This window comes from Cygnus olor, chromosome 2 (assembly GCF_009769625.2).
Source record: "Cygnus olor isolate bCygOlo1 chromosome 2, bCygOlo1.pri.v2, whole genome shotgun sequence".
NCBI lineage: Eukaryota > Metazoa > Chordata > Aves > Anseriformes > Anatidae > Cygnus > Cygnus olor.
Genome location: NC_049170.1, coordinates 39,371,455 through 39,394,319, shown reverse-complemented (window position 1 = coordinate 39,394,319; position 22,865 = coordinate 39,371,455).

The following is a 22,865-nucleotide window of genomic DNA, read 5'->3' as shown; positions in this document are numbered from 1 at the left end:
GATCCAAGACACTACCATCAGGGTCTTTGAGTTGCTGTTAAAGGTGGGTCTGCAACAAAGTCATTCAACTGCGGTCTGAACTTCCAATAGTTTGGGAGTGTTGTGACTGAGGGCTTTGGTGTAGACTCATTACCAGGTGAGAGCTAAATTGTTATAAGGGCATGAGGTTAAGTACAATGTGATACATAAAAGTCTCAGCTACTCAGATTCATTAAAACTCTCATGAGACTCTTGGAAGGACATTTTTTCCATTAATACACAGAATCCTGTCATATCCAATGCTACAGAAATCACTGAAGTTCTCTAATTACTTCCCAAAAGTGAGTGATGAATGTTATAATCCTATTCTCTTATTTATATATGTTAGTACTTTTAAACTTCCTTCAAGAACATTCTTAGTGAGTATTTCTAGACAAATATAAAATATTTTTATTTTCAAAAAGTCCAGGTTCTGATTTAAAAAAAAAAAAAAAAAAAATGGAGCAATTTGTTGTTTAAAGACACCGTTAAAATTGTATTTGAATCTTACAGATTTAAAGATCCTGCTGGTTTTAATTCTACCAAAATAATAATGCAATGGAGTATAGAAATAATTTCTGGGTAGTTCAAGGGCTTGATGAAACAATTAATAAGACTGATCACAACTTATATTATCAGAAGTTTAGCTATTTTCCACGTCAGATGAAGTAGAAATGTTTATATTCCATATTAAAAATAAAATGAGGTTGCAAATGCAAAAAGAATGCCTAGGGGCTAATTATTCAGAAGCACCTGACAAGTGATACACCTATAACTGATATACTTAGTGCTCTATTTTAAAGTCTGTAACTGAAACTTATTTACTTTTTAGAGACTATTTGCCTAAAATTAAAACCAATATTTAAAATCAGTCATTGTGAAACTGATTCTCCATTAGAAAATAGAAAATATTTATTTAAAATATAGTTTCCACATTCTTATAGACTTCCTGAAACTGACTGCTGACAGCATATGAGAGAAAAACAAAGGCTGAAACAATGTGATAGATCCTTTGTGATTTCTGGAAAAAAAAAAAAAAAAAAAAGAGATTCTGCTGTCCATGATTTCTCTGCCTTTTTAGTGCCAGAAAGTTCAACGAGTGAAAAAAAGTTTCATTTAAACACTAGAGAATGCCACTGTCTTGGAAGTTTGGATTTAGTAGTCTGGTTCAAATGAACAGGAAAGATATTTCACATTATTCTAAGCTGTGAAAGAGCTGCTTTCTTGTCTATGATATCTCCCTGAAGAAAACGTAATGGAATAACCTCAACTGTCTGTAAGTTATAGACTGTCCTGTCCTTTAACTGAGTACCCTACGTGTGCCAAAAATTAGTTCATGACATGAGATACATTCAAATAGCCTCCACTGTTAGGACTGTCAGAGTGAAATTAAAAGTGTACAACACCAGCTAGAGTACCAGAGTATTGGTGCATGCATTTATGAAAAGCTTGCCCCTTGCATGGACACTTTTCAGTTAACGTGTGGGCTTGTTCCACATGAGATAGACCTTGTGTATGTAGTGTGATGCACTGAGCACACAGAGTATGAAAGCTTATACTGACATAAAGCAAGCTGCAGTTTAGTGAGGAGGTTTATTAAAAACACTGTGAGGATAAGGATTGCCTCACTTAACACATAATATATGTTTAGGAAAATGGATTCAAAGCCTTTAAAAATATTGCTATTACAGTAGAAATGCAGAGCAATCTAACTGAAGGGCCTTTTTCAGAAATGCATTTTTTAATACGTAAAGGGTCTACCAGAGAAAATACATATATTTTCCTTCCTGTCAGACTGTTGCATTTTGGGAAGTAAGACCCAAAGGCAGAAAATACCAGGGGAGGGGCTACCATAAGCTTTCCAGCCATGTCACCATTGTTCCTGTTCATCTGGCCTCCACAACAGGTATTACTGGATAGCATACGAAGCACGAAAAACTGCCAGGCTTAAGAATCACAATAGTTAACCGGTGAGCAGCTGAAGACATCTTAAAATATAGCAGAAAGTTTAGCATCTTCCCAGTTTTGAAATTTTCATCACAATTAAATCCAATATTGTAGCCTGGACCAGCTGACTTACAGCTGAAGTCATGGTAGAGCTGAAGAAAATCCCTTGCATAGCTGGTGAAAGTGGATTAAAAAGACAGATGGGTCTGATGGCAGACTCCATCAAGCCTTGAATTTTCTTATTTAGAAGTTACCTAAAGAGGAGGCCACTACTCTCCTGAAGTAGATAGGATTTTTATTATCGACTTCAAAATAATGCAGGTACTCATTTTTGGCATGTGTTTGTGCTGTCACTGACCTAAAACTGGCATGTTTTATTTAAGTCTATTTAAGCTCCATAGTTTAACATCTGCCAAATCCTGTAGTATAAATGAAACATGGGAGTGGATTTTTTTAAATGATGAGAGAGAAGTACTGTATTTTTAGAAACAGTTATTTCTCTGTCTGCCAACTTATAAATACATTGTTAATTCACGGAAAGTGGGTTCCTTATCTTATTACCATAACATTGCTCTTTTAACTCTATTTAATATGCAGAGAGAAGAAGAAATTGGTTAATATTACTTCCTTGACACAGTACTGCATCAGAGCAGGTGCAACCACAGAAGAGTTATGAATACAAAGTAGAACAGCAGTAAGTTAGTAGGGACATGTCATTTAAGACTGTGCTTTTGAATTCTTCTGCATTACTGAAAACAGACAAGGAAAATACTTGCTACTAGTCTGGTTAATATTTATATCCTACTATACAAACCATTGGTGTGAAGGGATTTCAGTATTCAAAATACTAGATGTTATGGGATCAGTGCTAGAAAGTAAACAAATTGACTCTAAGATCACATCGTTCACAAATAATATTGTGCATATTCACATGCACAAAGCTTGGAAAAGTAGAATTTTCCATACGTCTCTGTCCTAAATGAAATACTTATTACCATCTTTCCTTCACACATCTCTGAGCGACTGCCTATTTAGAGATGGGATCCGTGTGAGAGGAAGGAAGGCTGATGTGCTATTTTCTGCTATGCTCTAATCAAGAATGCAAAAATCTTATGTAGCCACGAGAATTGATTTAGCGAAGTCAGTACCATATTCTAATGTACAAAAGGCCTTCTCTCTCCCGTAAAATCTTTACATTTCATAGGTTGCCAATGAAATCTTCAAAATCAGTTGTGACTAACAGAATACCTGCAGCAGAAAGCCTGAAACAGTATCTCTGAGTCCATATCTGTCTCTCTGGGACATTAACTAGCATAACTGTGGATGATAGATTAAACATCGGCATTGTTAACTACAGCGTTGACAGAAAAGGAGGTCTGGAAGAACTGCAGTCGTACATCCTGTGGAATTACTTCATCTCACGAAGAACAGTCCCACATTTCCCTAGCCCTCTTCAGGCTGGAGCTCTGAACTACATGGTTTTGCTGACCTGACCTCTCTTCTGTGTTGAGAGTTCCGCAGGAGCTGCTGGCTTTTCTGCTCATCTTGATGGGTAGTTTAGGATGTTACGTTTTCTCTTGTTCTATGCCTCAGGATTGTTCAAAGCCAGGAAATATTTTAACTCCTTTTGTGTCAAGAATAATAGGAGGTAAGTAGGGGAGAACATAAAATTTAGAAATTACTCTATAGCACCCTGCAGTGCTTTCAGGAAAACAGAATTAACCGACAGAACACTGTGTGACCACCCACCCATCCTCCATAAAAATGTTTTGTTTCAGGTTTTTCACTGGGAAAATTTCCATGAATTGCATTTTCCTTTAGAGGAAAAAAATAACGATCAAAATCTGATAGATAACATAGTGAAAACTGTGAATTATCTTGCCCACGCTCATTGCCACAATCAGGGAGAAACTTCAAGTCATGCAGAGCTCAAGCCATAACCAAGAGCCCAAGGCCACCAGTATTTCTACCACATTTCTACCTCATTTCTACCACAATCACTTCCAAAGGTTTTACTCTTCCTACTTCCCTGTACTTACTTTCCTCCACTCATTTCCAAAGTCAAAGCAAAGTAAATCCATCCATGCCATCTGTAAAGACTCAACACATTACCGTATAATCTGACACATTATTTCAGAGGCTGAATGTATGAGAAGATCATACTGTAGTCATGTTACAGGCTAATGTTTTCTTTAGAAATATTTGAAAGAAAAATGGAGAAAGAGGAATCATTCTTCAGCTAACTTTAAAAAGTATATCAAAAGCCAAAAGGGTAAAAACCTCCACCTTGAATAGTCATTGATAAAATCAAATATCAATAATAAAAAAAATACATCAGCACAATAAATTCTGAAAAATGGTTTATGAACTTTTTTAATGATTTATGAACTTTACCTCTCTAAGCTGATGGCTTTCATTCAGTTCAAGTTGGTAGAAAATGAAAGTCGTTAGCAATGGAATACCCTTTGTAATGTATATGATCCTTGTTTGAAGAACCCAAAATTCAGTCAAGGTTCAGCACCTTCCCAGAAAAACAATGGATTTGCTGAAGTATCAGTGAAGGATATATTGCTTTCACTCAGTCCTATATGAAATGTGGCCGTTTTGCTTTGATTTTGAAGTTCTTTGGAAGTAGAAACAGTCAAATAAGAATAACAGTTTATTTGTTCTCTCTTCTCAGAGAGAAAAATAAATCTTTCTGTTCTAAAGTTGATGTTATTTATATGGGCTCAACACAAAGAACCTATAGATTTGTATTTTCTAGAAACCAGATAATTTGAAATGGTAGCCAACTTTCTGTTGTCAACAGGTGACAAGGCTGTTATACATATATTATATGTACTCAGAACTAGCAGAAACTGACAATCTGAAAAAAAAAAATCAAGGTCACTGTGAGAAAAGAGGTCCATAAAATTGCTCAGGCACTTAAAAAGTGACCATCCATCTTCAGAGGCTGAGCACACTGATACTACTTTAAAGAGAAACTTATCTATATCCCCAGACTTCAGTAAATACATAGAATCCAATACTTGCTGTCAATGATGTGCCTTAACTATATATAAAAATGAAAAAATCTTTATACTCAATTGCCAATTCCCAGTCCAAACTGAATCTTTCATCCACATTTAAAACCTTTAGAAGGGAGGCCGATAACAAAAGCAGTGAGAGGCTCATAACTGCAATGATACTACTGGATACAGAATAATAACTGTGCAGATTAATCCCTAAATACCTTTAGGTAAACTAAATTTTTGGCCTAAGTACACAAAAATATCCTGAGTTGAAGCTAGTAACTAAAAATGGATCGATTTTGTTTGTAGTTCCTGCCTTTCTTCCCCTTTGGCTACCTGAAACCTGTGCAGTGCAAACCTTAGAAATGCAGAGTCATTCGGGGGTTGGATCCGATGATCTCTTGAGGTCCCTTCCAACCCCTACAATTCTGTGATTCTGTGATTCAGTTTATCAGTTTCAGATAAATTTTGGAAACTTGCCTACCAATATGCATAACAAAGCTGGAGATTGATGTGTGGTCATTAGGCAGGGATGGTAAAAGACTTTATTGGAACCCACTGCGTACTTCTGATTCATTTTACATTAGATCGGCCTCTTTCAGTGTACATTCTGTGGATCCAAATGACCTCTTTCCACTTCTACAGAGTCAGTGAAAGACAAACAAGAAAAGCAAAATTGTTGTCACCAGGACTGAATTTTCTGTGTAAGGGCTGACATTTGCTTCAGAAAATGTCTAGAGCTCTGCAGATGAAGAGAGATTCACAACAAATGTATTAGAATAAAATGAATATAGGCCTTTGAGTCTCACCCAGACCTTGACACCAGTGTCTCATCTCCACAGACTTCTGCTGCTGAAATGCTGCCCAGCTGGTGACTCTTTTCAAACCTGTCGGTCAGTTGATATGAATTTGATTTCAACAATATCTTTGCAGAGAAGATGGAAAGTGTGTGTATTTTCCTTCATTGTGTATAAAGAACATGAAAGCATTCTTTACATTTCCTGTTTTCTTAGATTGCTAGATCTACGCAGATGTAAGTTTCCAAATCTCTTCAGAAATTTTCCGAGATGTTTTCATCCAAAAATTTCTAATTTTGTTTGGAACGCCTTGGTTTCAGCAATGTTTTGTTGAATCCACAGTGTCGTTCTGAGGTAACCATGCCTGGCGTCCTGCTGAACTCACGTATGGGCCAATGGCTCCTGCCACCCTGGTACAAGGACAATATTCCCATCAAGTCCATTCAGAATAAACACATGGATGGCTTCTGCATTTCCTCTGTGCCACTGATATCCTCCTCAACTTCACTACCACTCTCAGTTTTGAAAGTGACAAGACTCTTTCTCTGCAGATGCGGGAATTTTATAATCTGCGAAATTATATATATATAAATGTGTGTATGTATAATATATGTATATTATTATTATATTGTATTTACATTTTATTTAATAAATATGACATGTGTGTGCATGGATATATCTTCAATTAAAGAAAAAAAAAACTAATAGGACAGAGGAGGGAAAGTGTTTCTTTTTTTGATATCAACTCTGTAATATTACTACTTGAACCGCTGAACATTCAGATCATTTCCCAGGGGCATAGCACCTTCCGTTTCTTTAAGCAGCTCTATTTCTGTCTAACTTCCCAAGTCAGAGGTTCAGTGTAGGTCATTCCTCTGGTTATCACCCTTCTATGACTTCCCATCGCTTTCCACATCAGGTTTAAAATCCTTATCTCCTTGGCACAAGCGACAATCTGCTAACATCCAAATTCTCATTCCCACTTTCTCTGTGTATTTTACCTTCCTTCCACAAAAAGAGTTCTTCTCCCTTATTTTTTTTGCCTGGTTCTTTTCTTTTTTTATGCAAATAACTTTATTATTTATTCTGAAGCATCCTCAAGGCATCTTTCATGGAACCTTCTAGCAACATACCTGTAGAGGCATTTTACCTGGCCTCATTTCAGGACACTACTATAAGTACTGGGCACAACTCACCATGGCTGGCTACAAGTACTCCATAGAAACACAGGTTACACACTCTCTGGAATGTGATAGAGTATTAAATACACATGCTTGCACTTTTAGTAATCCAGGATTCCACTCCTGTGCCAGAAATAGGCACAGGAATGCCTATTATACAGTGACTCTTAACACCTGTCCTCAGGATTTATAGCAAAAATACTGGACCCTGTGGTCTATGTTCATTCCCTCTTGTTGCAGCACCATGTAGGTAATGGAGTCCTCTCTGGAAGAGCAATACAGTGGGTAGCTACATGCCCTATCAACATGCTTAAGCAAAGGAAAATGGGCACAACAGACACAATAGGTTATTTACAAGACTCTCACAAACCTTTCATGGTATCCTGGTTATCAGGGATAGATTGTGCAACAGCAGCTGTGCTGCACTGTCTCTCCAATTTGGGGTGTAAACAGCTGGGGACATCGACAAAGAGGGACCTCTATGTGAGTCTGCATATATACGTGGCATGGCTGTGGGCCATGGCTGTCAAAGGTGCTGTGTTTTAAACATCACCCTTGGTTCTATTAGGAAACTGCTGCCAATTGGTACGTGTGCTGTTCTATGACTTCTCTGGTTGATTATTTGCTACAAGAAATAGATCTGTAGACATCTTAACCATTTCTTACCATATTCGTAACTCAAATAGTCATACTGAAGTGTCATTCTTTCATTACAAAGTGCTACACTGAATGCACTTGCCATTCCAAGTATTTGACCCTTAAATATTTCCATCCTGGACCCAAGTAATGCTCCATAAAATCCTATATTCACTCTCCTGAAAAAGGCATTCCTTCACTGTTTTGCTCACACAGGTGTTTGACACATTAAGTGATTACGATGGGTTCTTCATTACTGACAATTTGTGGGGTTTAGCTGTTCATGGTTGAAGTCTGAGTCTTAGATGTTAGGGCCAGCAGATGGGCTGCAGATGGCATAGCTGCTGCCTTGAATTTAATAGTTACTGTAGAAGAAATTGCTGTGCTAGTTTGCAGCATGGTGGGAGTTTCAACTGTGATATCAATCCTAAAAACCTAACAAAAGTTGCTGTGATGTAGAAAGTTAAAGAAGCCTTGTTTTAGTAAATTTGTAGATTGTTTTAAAGTGAGAGCCTCCCTCAATATTTTTTCACTGTTGCTTAAATAAAGCAATGTATGATCCATTATACATCACATATACAGCACAATCAAATAAAGTATGCTTATAATGACTAGTCCTCACACTTCAGGTACTGATGCTTTCTCTTCCCTTAAATCAACTGACAATGTGGGGAGACAGCCAGCCGAGACACCACAGGAAAGTCCTTAGAAGTGAGTAAAGAAAGGTAGGGAAAGACGGAAGGAACTGTCAACTTCAGTTTGGAAATTGCATTTCTCCAAAGTGAACGTTATCCAAAAAAAACCTCCCCCTATACATCAGAACAATGATGAATGAATTGGAAAAGGAAAGGGGGCTGGAAGGAGGAACTGTTTCAACTGTGCTGTGAAAGATCTGTGTGAGGCATCCAGATCTACTTTACCTTGCAAGCAGTTGCAAGTCTTGGCTTTGCCACAGTTCACTTTGTGCTTTGTTAGGCTTTATCACATCTGGACTGCTTCCAAAGGAGAGAGGGGAGGCAAGTCCACAAGAGTTCCAGACACAATTCACAGTGCCAGTGAAATCAAGACCTCCCACAGGTCTGGTGAACTCCCTTCTGCACAAAGACAACCCTTCTTTGCCATCCCTCAGAGTATGTTTCATGTTGTATTTTCTATTTCCAGCTTGTCTCCAATCAGAAAAAGAGCAATTCATATCCACCTGTTAATTCTCTTTAATGTGGATTTCCATGTATTATAAAAACCTCCTGAAAACAATAAAAACTCCTAGGCATGCTGAAAACAATTAGACCACCCCTAGCAGATGTATGAGTGCTTGGTGAAGTAAATATGCTTCTGGGTGTAGACCTATGACCAGTTCATGTTACTAGCTGCATCCATTTGAGGTATTCATGTGGTAAACAGATGTGAATCCTCAGCAGTAGAATTGCTAGAAGGGTGAAACATTGCCACATAAAAAGTGTTTCTCTCGCACAGGGGCTTTCTCTCCTGGTCTGGAGGGCAGTTGTGCCCTGCCATCTTAATTATGTGACAGAAGCTTCCTATCTCTGATCTCTCTCTGTACAATTCAGTCACCAGAAATAGAAGCTCATACAAAGCAATATTTGCATGACCTGTATTTCTTCTTCTACAGAATTCAAGCCATGTCATGTGGTTTAGTAACAAAGAAGGAAAAGGATGCAAAATTTGTCTTAAGAATCTCATGAACAGATGTTTCCCCTTCCACCATATTGAATATTGAGCACTACACAATTAAGAGAGAAAGCTGTCAGCCCTACACTTCATTTTCAAACGCTCTGAAATGAGGGTACTAGGCCTTTGGTAAAAGCACTGTTGTCTGCATTTAACTTGCCTAGGAAAATTCCCTTCAGAGACAGCATCTGGTATCTAACCAGGTCTTGCCTTTCATGCAGCTTTCCTGTTGGACCAAAGAGCAGAGAGATTGAACTAGCTGCCTCTCGTGACGTAGGAGCCTATAGCTCCATCCAAACTAGAAGCCAGAACCCCTGCTCGCCTCTGACTTCCACAGGGTTCTGCAGACCTGGACATGCCAGACCCTCCATGCTAAAACACTTACCCATACATCTCACAGGTTGGATAAACCTTTTATTCTCTCTCTGTTCCTTCTGAATCTGTGGCAGATGTGACTCTTGGTTTCAAAGCAAGTTATTTTAATAAAGAGAACAACGGTCTTTTCAAGGCCATATATTGAAAACTTGGGAAAAGCCACATCAAAGCCAATTAGGAACCAGATGTTATTGATATGGATTGCCAACAAAATCAACCAGAAGTGAGAGCGCTGCGTGGTTTCATAGAACCATGCACCTGAATACTAAATCTATAGCTTTAGGCTCTCTGTGGCCTGGCAAAGCAAAAGTGTGAGGGTGAGATCTCTAGCACTGTTACCATATTTTGTCCAAGGCATACATACCTCTTGTGTGTGCAACGGTTAAACCCGTATGTGTGTAACACAAACATACATTTATTTTCTCAAGTAAATTTTAAATATATTCCGGAATACAAACAGAAAAGAAAGCAAAGTGTTCATACCATGAAATGCAGCAATGTGATCCTCCAATATGGCCACTGTTTATAAAATCATTAGGCAGTGAGCTTGTAGGGGAGCACATTATACAAATGTATATACAGTCTTCAAGTTTCAACCGATCATTATATTTTAACTGGAGCTAAAGGAATAGTAGATTTTGAGTTTTATACTAGTAGATTTTGAGTTTTATAAAGAATAACAAGAATCTCCTGCTTTGGAGATTCATTTCTTTTCAGTCTTCTATAGCTATAATCAGAGGGGTTTTTTCTGCATAAACATATGCATATACATATACAGCAGAACTTCAGCAAACTTTAAAATCTCTATGTGCTCAAAACAAAGTACCAAAGAGAACGAAATAAAACTTACTTTTATATGACACATTTCCTACTCAAGTTATCTTACAGCACTTTCAAATAATAAGTTGGAAGCTGCAAGTGGAGTCATGCAGCAGTTGTTAGTTCAAACACAAGCCTAGATGTCAGAACTTATTTTGGTAAAAAGAAGAAAGTGCTAGTCAAAACCAGAAGTTTCCTTCTCATTCTTTCCATAATGTCCATTAGCTCTTTAAATCTCACCTGGCAAAAGCAGAAGAGTTCATCTGGTAACTTATGTTGCCAGATGTTCACTGTTGGTTTAAAAACTCTTTAAAACCATGTGTACAGAGATGCTCACAGACACTTCTATGCACACAAATGTCTAAAAAGTAAATCAGAGCAAACCTTAACTTTTAATCAAGGACCAGACAATTCACTCTCCTTCTCAGTAACACAATGTTCACTTAGGGAAGAAGAATACAAGGAGATCCCTGCATATCCAGCTAGTGGAAATTCCGTTTTACATCCACAATCACCAAACTTTGTGCCAGTCTGCTAGGCTTCTCATGCCTGCAGTGTTAACCCACATTAAGAAATACTCATTCCTCAGGCACTTATGCCTGAAGGAACTATTTGCAATTCCCAGTAATTTCCACAGGAGTTACATCTGTGTATATAAAACCAGTTCTGGAGTCTGGCTGTTTTGCTAATCATTTCCTCTAGATGTGTAAAATGTAGCACTGTTGTTTGTAAGTCAGAACTCTTACATAAAATAATAGGACCAGCAACCACTAAATCTAGACATATTTCAGAAAGTGGCAAGTTTTCCCAGGAAGCTGAAAGGCCAGACAAAAGCACAGAGGGTCTTCTTCACCTGCCTCCACAAGCCACAATTTTAACTACAACAGGGTTCTAATGGCTTGTCTGTTTTCATTTCCATTCTTACAGAATTAATATCCTTCATTAGACCAACTAATACTCTGCTAAAAAAGAAAGATGGATTTAAAAATGCCTCCTGGGGCCAAAAGACCAGAACAACTGTCAAACCCTGTCCATACAGTGGACTATAATAGAAATCCTGACATCAGATCAACAGCAGGCAGATGGTGGAAAGCAAAAACAGAGGAGGACACTCTTCAGAAAAAAAAAAAAAAAAAGAAGAAGAAAAAAAAAGAAGAAAAAAAAAAAAAAGAATGATGGAAATGAGAATCTTTTTCAACCAGTGTGAATTCACTGACTTTGAAGCAAATGCTCCAAGGTAACACCAAGGTAAGTGGGAGGCTACACTTGAGGTCTGATTCTTTTGTCAGTTGAGTATTATTCTCTTGTAAGTAGCTATAAAACAGACACTGGTGACAAATAATTTTAAAAAATTTGGGGGTTGGCAGTATTTCAGTGTTCAAGAAACAGGGGCAATGGCCTGGACAAGTTAAAAGTAGCTGAGGTAACTGTTTTTCATCACTGAAACATCAGTCCGCTGCATGGAACTGGGGAATAAACAGGGGAGACATGCTGATGACATGAGGAAAATCCAAAGACTGGAGAAGTAGGCTAAGTCTTTCTTCTTATCGCAATGGTAAAAACTGCTGCAATTTCTGTGGTGCTGTGGAAGGTAAAAAGGATTTTTCAGTAAGGCCACCAACACCAGGAGAGGAGCATTTCACAGCATTTGACCCCATCACATGCTAGGAAGATGTTACTCATTTGCTTAAAAGTTGTGTCCTGATGCAATTCAGACAAGAAATATGAGCAATCAAGTAAGCAGTCAAACAAGGGCATGCAGGCAGAAGAACCAAGCACGAAGGAGCTGGAACAATGGGGGATTACTGTCTGCCTCCCTCTTCACCCCCCTCCACCTGAATTCCTTCTGCTGTGGGGCTGTAGGCAGCACTGTTTTGACTCATGTGACCCTCTGCAAAGCAGCACCTTCAAGAATTCAGACAGATCGATGAAAACCATGACCTTTTCTTCCAGTCTTTATTTTTAGCCATCCTTGTGCCCTTCACCCAATCACTGCATGAATAACAACAGCTGAAGAGTCACGCTAAATGGCAGGCTGCTATCTATCTGAAATGTGGCAGAATTGCTCTTCACCTTGCCAAAAAGAAAAAAATATATTTGAATAATTCATTGAAAGGTTTGACCAACTGACCAGTGTCCCTGCTCTCTCTTGTCCCCTGCCTGCGTTTGAGGAAGGAAAGTGAGTTCTCTGTGCACTTTCTTCTCACATCCTGCCAGCAGAAAGCCCTGCTTGCAAGCTGAATTGACTTGACTGTAGTAATATTGTTCTGCTGAGACAAGAGCAATGATCAGCACAACAGCACTGTTAAAAATGTTATAGGCTTCATAAAAACAATCACATCAGCTATAAAACGGTAGGTGATCATGACTGCTGCACCGCTCCCATCATAACTTAGCTTGACTTGTCTGGATGGAGAAACAAATTATAGACAATTCCCTTTTCTTTCCCCCATTACCGTGCAAAGTGCTACAATGTCCCTATTCCCTTCTAGACCTCTGATGCTATAAAGATAGAACAACGATTTTAAAAGACAGGAGATGAGATTTGGGGTTGGAAAATGGCTGCACGGTGTTACAAGGTCTGTTAAAAAGTAGAACTAAGTAATAGCCAGCATATTTTTAAGGTTCATGAGAATCTGCAATAGTATTGTATTAGCTCATCAGTAAGGAATGGATTGAGCAACTCCATTTAAGACTAAACATCTGCATTTTTTCTAGGTAAGGCTCCCTCTGCTTAAAATCACCAGTAGTTCACAATCAGGTCCTGTACAAATGTTGTCTGAAAGGCTTACACTGGTATATACTACCATTGCAATCCTCTCTCATACTCTACACCTGTATACACTGCATAAGGCATTAGATCTTAGTAATTAGAATATCAGTCATTCAAGCAAGACTCTGCTTGACTTAGGTCAGAAAAAAAATGAGTGATGTTGTCACTCAGAGAGCTGAGGGAGCTTTCAGTTCAGAGTGATGCAGGACTCTCCAGCAAGGTCTGTTCAGGTAAGAGAATTTGTCTGCTACAATGACAGCTCTGCAAATAACTGATATTCCAGAGGGCTATCCAAAAGAAAAAGAGACAAAGAAGCAGTTTAGTCTTTCTCAAATCAAACTTCCTTTGCTGGCTTTTTGTTTTCCTTGCTGAAATTAAAAGCCCAGAAAAAAAATGCTGTATATTAAATGGAACAGCCCAAGAGGTCCCATACTAAATGTGCTGATTGAGCTGAACTGCGTAAAAGGCAAATAAAGTGCACAGCAGTGTTTACAAAGTACGAGCGAGAAAACAGCTTTCCCTTCTACCCATAGTGAAGGAGAACTTTGCTAGGTTTTTCTCCTGCCTGAAGAGACTTGAGTGGATGTTGCTGCTGCTGAGAGCGTGGGTTAGCCATCAGGCTACAGCACAGGGCGGGGAAGGGGAAGCAAGGAAGGGAAATGGGTATTGATCCTCCCTTATCCTACTTCTTTTAAATAATTTAATAAGCACTGTAGTAGTAACAGCTACTCAGTGTCCCCAGCCTCACATATCCCTTGCTTGGCCTCCCTTTAATTAAAGTACCTTTAGCATGATTCCCCCCCTCCCCCCAAATTATCCAGAACATTAATGCATTTTTTCTATTTCTTACACTTGCTCTTCTGACTTTTGAGTTACCTCAAATCCCAAATATTAAAGATTTATTGATCTAACAACTGTATGAGATGCACACCAAATTTACAAGAAGACAGTTAAAGATGTGACACAGGAAAGGTAACACAGGAAAAGATAACACACAGGATAGCACAGGAAAGATAACATTATCCAGAAATTAAAAATTTGCATGTAAATATTATCTGTGGCAGGGGGAGAAACACAATCTAAGTACAAGATACCATTCAGATTAGTTACGTGTCTTATAGAAAGAGTAGGGTTTTTTCCTCCTTAAATTCTCAGTGTCGGGCACTATTATTATAGTAAGAAATAAACATAAAGGCCTCAGATGGAGGGAGACAACAAATAATACAGTTTAGAAGTTTCTAAAATAGATATTCCTCATACCGTAATTCAGGTAAGTTGGTTTACATTTCTTGAATATCAGGACTTTGAAACCAAAGTCTTTTCTTGTTGATAAGTAGTGAGTCATGACTTTTGAATGACAGCAAGCTGCAGTGTCTAGGCCTGATGGCTCCTAAGACAGTAAATTTTAGACCTGTCACTGATCTGAAGGAGGGTATTTTTAGTCCTAGGCCTTTGGGAGGGGAAAACCGGACATGCTGACATCACTGTGAACGATGCTATAGAAGAAACCAGGTAAAACTGAAATTCCACATTTGGCAGAAAGTGAGAAACATTTTTGTGGTCTGGTATTTTAACAGTGATTTATTGCAATGACGCCTATTTGAAAGAGACACATCTTTGATGGAAATGTATTAGTAAAGAGATTTGCATCTTTATAGGATAGATTTATATCTTTATATCTTTAAAGGATCATAATTAAATGACATAGGTTTCTCAGACATGTAACTGGCTATTATGCCATATGCTGGTATAACGATTTTTAGAAAACATTACCTTTGTGCTCAGAAATATAAAAATCCAAAATATTTTGGAAAATAGCTAAAAGAGTTTAGGACACAGTGCTCAACAGCGCTGATCATTCACTACTCTATACAGCCTTACAGTTGAAAGCCTTGCGGTTTGGTGTAAAATGTTACAACGTGATTTGAAACATTACTCCATTTGCAGAACTGAGGTGGATGAGCCCTCACAAGAGGAGTTGTTTTAACATGATTTGCTGTATTCTTTTACAAAATGAATCCTTTGTAATAGTGTTTTCACAGTTTGCTGCCCCTGAATTGATCCTCCCTACGCTCACCCTGATTGTTTGAATATAAAAACCTGTAACACTGTGCCATAGCCTTTTTGTCAGTGGTCCACAATACATGGACAGGGCAGAGAGGGAGTCTAGGGGGAATCAGTTCAGAGTCTTCTCTCAGCAAGCTCAGCAGACCTCAAACCTCTGGAGCACAGCCCACGACAATATGAATGTGAACTGGAGGATTGTTTTTCAAAGACAAGTATCCACCTCCCTTTTCAATGTTTTGAAAAGTTAAAGTTTCATTCTTCATCAGTGTAAGATTATATTGCAAAAAATTGTTTTCATTGCAAAATGTAGAAGCACAGTTTTCCAGTGAACTCTCCTCCTTTTAATGCCTCTTAATTGGGATGAGGGAAGATTTGAACCTTCTTTGCCTCTTATCTTTTTTTTTTTTTAAATACGCCTTTATGAAATATTCTAACTGAACAAAAACGGGTTCAGGCCTAGGACACCCATAACGACTGTGGAAGCTTTTCTTTCTAAGCCCCCCTTAGCAGGAACACAACAGCAGATGATGTGAGTTAGTCCCAAATGCAAATTCCAATCCTGTCATAGTGAAATCCATCTGGCTTCTTGAATTTTAAACTTACACCACTGGAAAGGCCAAGGATGGGGGTGCTGTACTACCCGTACAGCCTGAGCACATAGCTCCACCACCCCACAAGATGACATGACAGGCACATCCCTACCCCTCTGCTGTGAGTCTGCTCAGGCTGTGTCTGGAAATGGGCAATGTACAATGGGGGCTGGCGCTGCCAGAGCTCGCTCAAGACCTCTTCAAATTGTGGACATCAACTTAGAGCCAGGCAACAGATCTTCCTCATCCTACTGTTACAGGGAAAGACAACGAAAGACAACTGAAGTCTCTGGAATTAACAAAGTAAGCACTTTAATTTTTTTTTTTTCTTTCTTCACATAAAATCTGTGCAGTTTTAATTTGGAAATTCAGCTCTGATTAAGAATTTTCTTCTCTCCTCTTCCCCCCATCTGGCTGTTTATTGCTGACTCTCCTTCCAGCTGAGAACAGTAACTGGCACATCACCACCCACGGAGACTCTCTAATGATCCAGGGGAAATCTAATCACACCATACCATCGCATAAATAACAGCAGTTGGTCTGTGACTTACTGAGTCCTAGAGAGGGCCAAAATCTGAGCTCCCAATATTCAGCGTTAGTTGTTTGGGGTTTTCATTTGTTTCTTTTTCAGTAATAGAACTATTTTCATTCCTTCATTTCACCTACTGAGTCAGTCTGAGACATCATAATGGCCCATAAAACTACCATCTGGGACATAAAATCTCAGGTTTCTGCACACGAACAAATTCTGCCACCTTTTGTGGCAGAACTTCCCCTGCTATGCTGTGCTCTGTTTAGCCCAGGGTGTTACAGAGGAAGACTGTGTCTGTAGACAAGCTACTCTCTCATGGTAGCACAGCAGCATGGAAGTTAAAGCCTATGCTGTTTATTTTCTGCCAATATTTTAATTTAATGTAAATTAATTGATTTCTCAGAAAAATTCCTATTCAATGCACACATGAGAACAAGCAAACACACACACAAAAATCCTACTTATATATGCTCTGCTTACGTATCCACGTCTGAAATGTTGTGCTGTTGTGATATACAAAAAATATAAAAGGAAATCAGGCACTCAAATAGCACCAGCGAAGTACAAGGGTGATCTTTCCTTTTCCCAGGAGGCTCTTGTTGACATCAAGCTGTGCTGAATCAGGAGAATAATGGTACCCAAAAACCAATAGATCCTGCACTTCAAAAGTGCCCATCCTTCTGAGAAGCCACAACATCCCTTAGCTATGCGGAGAATTGAGGATTCAGTCCTGCTCAGGATGAGGCAATGAAAGCATTAACTCTAAGCAAAAAGAAAACTTACAGTATGGAATGATAGAAAATAAAAATTCTCCTGTAGATATCTTTTTGTGGCATCAGAAACTAAATGAGGTTTATGATAGCTACATGAAAATAAAACAAAACACCTTCACAGAGCTTGTGTCATTCAACTCCTCCTTTTCCTCCTTGCTTTCATTTTAGACAAATGGAAGCTTTGGTTTAAAACCTTAGGGGATACATTTAACCAATTCTGCTTTACTGCCTCTACTTACAGCTGTTACTCCATCTGAAAACTAAAATCCTTCCTAAGACTGGTTATAAAATTGGTTATCAGATATGTAATTAACATCTAAAGTATTAATAGATTTTTTGTTTATCAAAACATCATAAATATGTGTTCAATAATTGTGTTGAAATATTTAAAGATATATCAAAACAAACATTTGACTAATTTCAGTCCCTGACTGGAGGACACTGGAAGCAGCAAATCGTCTTGTGTGAGGTTATAAATTTGTATGAGACTACCAATGCCAAAACCAAGTGTGGAACCAACAAATACAAACTATTTAAAAAAGCACTCTAATATTATGACTTTAAAGCAGCAACAACAAAAAAATGGTTACTAATTGTCAATTCAAACTGAACATGATCTAATTAATATCTCCCTCTCCCTTGCTTTCTTTTTTTCCTTGAAAAGGAAGAAGAAAATTGTAATACAGCTCCTGGTGCAGCATTTCATGGATACTGCTGAATTTTAAGAACTGAAATGGGTCAGTATTGCCCTTAAGAGGAAGCTAATGTAAGTAAAGCATGATTATAACCGAGATGGTCAAAGGCCACAGAGGCAAATTTCTGTAGAAATAGATAATGTATTTGATGAGGAACAGCTGATATGCTTGGGGGGGGGGGGGAAATCAGGCTCAGAGTCCCATAAGCAAGCACTAGTATAGTGTAAGAAAGAAAGAAGCAAGTGCAAGTTATGTCAATTAAGCTGGCAGTGAAGATGGGAAGATTCCCCTGTAAAAGGATGAAAAAGATCACAGGAGAAAAACATGGAGCTGCAGATCAGCTTGAATCTGGTCGTGGCACAGGAGCCTCTGAATATGCTCTATTTGCACAGCTTTCGTGCCCGTTTCACATTGAGGGGTCTGGTGCAGGCAGGTGCAGCATCAGGTGCAGCTCACCAATGGGTTTTAAAAGGGCAAGCATAGTCAGGAGACAGTGGGATTCATTCTGCTGAGATGCTGTGATATTTTGAGGTTTACTTTCATCTGTCCGCTCTTAGCCATTGAGGCCACTGGTCTGAGCTGAAGGTAACTGCTTCTAAAACTTGGCAAAGAGTGATGTTGTTTTGGTCCCTGGTCCTTGCACAGGTGAGGCAGATGAGGTTGCCAAAACACATCCCACAGAGGGGATTCTTGCATGAACTTGTGGATTTACTGCTTTCAGGAAGAAATAGAGCTGCACAGATTTCCACGTAGGCTTAAAAATGAATCAAAGCTATGATTTCTGCTTTAAAAATTCAAGTCAGGCTTTTATGTATTTTGGAAAACATGGGATACAAGAAAGTGAACTGCAAAGCATAATTCTAAGCCTAAATTTAAAAAAAAAAAAAAAAAAAGTAATTTTATTGCTTACCCAGAACAGCCAACACATATACCAGATGACAGAGATGAGGATTCAACATTCACAGCAAGATCACATTATCACAATCCTGGATGTAATGTTGACCTTAAAATGCACTCTCCCTCTCTGAGCCACTTCTGAGTTAATAGTTTATGCTAAGTCTGGACGTGTTGCTTTAGTGTTTTGTTTTAGTTTTTAATACAGGTGCAGCCTGAATGACCAGCAACTTCATTAACTCAGGGCATACAGACACAAATCTTCTAAGTGGCTTCCTCTGGAGACAAGTGTTTGGGAATCTCAAAGTTATCTGCTATCCCAACTCCTGATCCATCAGGATTTGGGGAAAGTAAGACTGCAAGTTAACATTGGAACTGAAAACTTTCTCTCCCTCTTTCTTATTCAGCCTGCTGGCTGTTTCATTGCTACCTAGTGTGAACAGGTCCCCTTACATAAGGCTTTTAAACTTTAGATGAGATATCGGTAATACAAACGCTATGTGAACATAGGATTTCTGGTAGTTCATTCGAGTTCTGCAGGGACTGCAATCTGTTCATTACTGACGCTGATGACAGATTTGGTAGTGAGATGTTTTGCTCAGACATATCTATGAAAAGACATGTTCCTTCCTTACTTTCCTCCCACCATACAAGATAGAAGGATGTTGTAGCATACCTTCATGTTGTGAAGCTGTGCACTATCCGTCATCGGAGGTCTTTAAGAACAGGCTGAAGAAACATTTGTTCAGAATGATAAGGAGACAGACAGATTCAGCCTTGCAGAGAGGTGATGGATTTGACTTTGCTGCCCCTGGGCTATATTGAAGTTCCTATGAAGTCAGTGTCAAATACACTATAATGGTCTGTCTTCTTTAACAGTTAAAATATTAATTAGCACAAAATCTAATTGACAAGCTGGAGCTGAATGGGGGAATTAGCTAATAATGTATGATTAAACAACAGTAAGCAAGGTCACTGCTTGACTAAATATTCAGTAATCAGTGATTAGATTTTGTTGGTCGATCTCTTTAAAAGACCTGATTGGAGATGACCTCTTTCTTTTAGATTAAACATCTGCTCAGGCTGAGTTACTATTGATCAAGAAGCTGACCTTACTACCAACACTGGTGTTCCTACATTACTAATCTCTTTGCATACTCTGTGCACGTAGTCGCTGGAAAACTTCAAAGAGATTCGATCAAGTCGATGATTGCTTAGTTAATTAACAGGGTGCCATTTTTTGGTGTTCCAGACTGGGTTGCTTTCTGCATTCTTAGAGCAACAACTCCTAGCATTCAGTGCAAAAAAAAAAAAAAAAAAAATGCAGGCAGAGACAAAAGACTCCATAAAGTTTGCATCCTATGGGGCAAGTCTTTCCCTGTTTCCCCAGATGAGGGGAGTGAAGGCCTTTTTCCCCTCCTGTAAGTAGAGGAAGAAGAGTGTAATGAAAAAGGGAGTGTTTTTACTCTTTGCATCCTTCAATGTGGGCTTAAGATATGGAGTAGGAAAAGGTGCTTTGCAAATAGTCAAAGCACAAGAATGACATTAGAGAGGCTTTTAGCTAGCTCAGAGCTCCAGCTACCTTCTCCATATAGTTCATATGACCATGTGATAATGTGCAAAAATTTGTCTTTACAGCTTAAGTTCATACGTCCTTATGTCTACTCATTTCCCAGCAGTTACGCTCCTCTTAGGCTGCGCAACACCCTAAAAGCAGTTAATAGAAGTCTTCAAGCACATCCTCCAAAATTTTGCTGGAACTCTTCCTCTAGAAGGTAAAACACTAATTCTTTTTTTTTTTTTTTTTTTTGGTGAAACCTATGCACCAGGCACACAGTCCCGAGGTTTTATCACCTTCAGAAGAGTGCTGTCTTGTCTACATGTTAAATGACACATTCTCAGAAACTAATTATTTTCTTGGTCTGTCTTTGTGCAGACAGACTTTGCAAACTCTCTTTCTAAGAACCAATAGGGTTAAGTTAGTCAAAGTATAAGGTATACTTGAATTTAGAAAAAAAAAAAAAAAACAACTCACAGGGCTATATAAAATCTCAGTTCCACAGATCATGGAGCTGCAGTGAGAATCAAAACACCACAGAAGCCTGTTTAGTATAAGGAATTTCACAAATCATGTACAAACTCTGCCACTGAATTTGCTCTCATTTATTGTGGTACTTAAGGAATAATTCCACCAGTTGCAACAACTCAGCTGTGCCCATATAAATTTTGCATAATGGGACATAGTTAACTTTGTCTGAAAGTTTTATACTGAATTCATCCACAGTCTATGAGCATCTCCTATGGAAATATACTCTTTGGCCTTTTCTAGATTTACACGAGAGAACTTAGAGCATTTGCAGCAAATGTTTGGTGTAAAACATGGACACAGGCAGACAAAAACACTTCAAGTGTCAAACTAGCTAGGTTGTTCTCTGCTTTGGGTTACCAGAACATTTAACCTTGAGCAGTACTCTCTGAAGCTTTATTATTATTATTATTTATTTGTATTTTTTATTTAAGATACGACACGGCTGAAATGTTTCAGCTAGTCTTTTCATAGTCTTTTCATTCCACCTGAAAGCATAAAGTGAACATTCAAAAGCAGCCATTTCAATTTCCTTTACAGAGTTGCACCTCTCCCCAGCCCCCCCCTTTTTTCCATGGTTTTCTTCAAATGGAGTTCCAAATTTCTAGCTGGTACAATCATACGAATTATTGTATTATCGTAGTAGTAATTATATATCCAAGCAAGATTTAGAGGTCTGTACTAAAAATAAATAAATAAATCTTCTTATTTAAATGGTCTACAGAGAGTATTCTTCTTAATGGTTATTATATGGTTATTCTTCTTAAGCAACCTGAAATACAAGGGGGAAAAAAATAGGAAAGCTACAATCTTGAGAAGCAGAGTACTGCAGCTCAAATTTGGTTTCATGCTCAGGCTCTGGATCAGCCAGCTGTCTGCTCTTCTTTTGTGTATCTCTAGATTCAGTCTTTTTAAAAAATTACTGTGGAGCTTACCAGCATCAAGCAGTCATAAAAAGTGTGCTTCTCTTTGACAGCAAAGTGATGATAAGAACAAGTTTGAAATTAATTTTTCAGAACTGAAATGATGGATACTCATGGCATGTTTAAGATAAAAATTAGATGGATATTTGTTGATATCAGTATACAACTTTCCAAGTGAGTAATGTGGTGATCAAAATCAAGGAAGAAAAGACAGATTAGGGCTCTTTTCAAAATAGTTCTTCTCAGATTACTGAAGTTACTGGCTTTGGTGACAGATAAGTCTCACAACATCATATAGGGACAATGGCAAAGTTTACCAGGTCATGGCAACCTCTGCTTTAACAATGTATGGTTATAATGAACTACTTGCAAAAGGTCAAAAGTAATAATAGTTTGTCTTTACAGTGCCAGTTTCTCTGCGATTTGCATTTCAACAAAAAGACACTCCCATATTTCTCTAGGTATAGGCTTATTAAGAGACCAGTGGGGATTTTGGTCCATCCATTGCCAAGTGTAGTGCACATTCCCACTGGAGATGTGTGAAGATATCTGCAGGGCATGTTCTCTGTGCTTTTGCACAGATATCCTGGCTGTACCTGCATAACCTCTAGTCAGAAGCTAGCGTTGCCTCCCTGAGACTCAGCTAGATGGCATATGATGAACATGGCAGGGCACAGCATTTTTTCTCCAGGCAATGCCAGACGTGGTGAAGATATCATTAACTCTTGCTTCTGGATCATTTGGTTGCACTAATTTCTAAACCAGAGCATGTGCCTCCTTACAAATGAGTGTGGAAGCTCTGAAAGGAAATTTCATTTTTCCTAGCCAAAGCAGCATGGTTTGCAACTGCATACTTTACATGCTTTGTACTCCTTAGAAGGAAATAATCATGAAAAATTATACAGATATTTTAATACAGTCCAGGGAATGTATTCATCTAAATTCTATCACCACACAATGGGATGTGTGTGTACATCTCTAGAAATATTTACTCTTGTTAAACAAAAAGCAGAGTTCGCAAGCACAATAAACAAACCCGTTAATTCAACAGACTGCTCT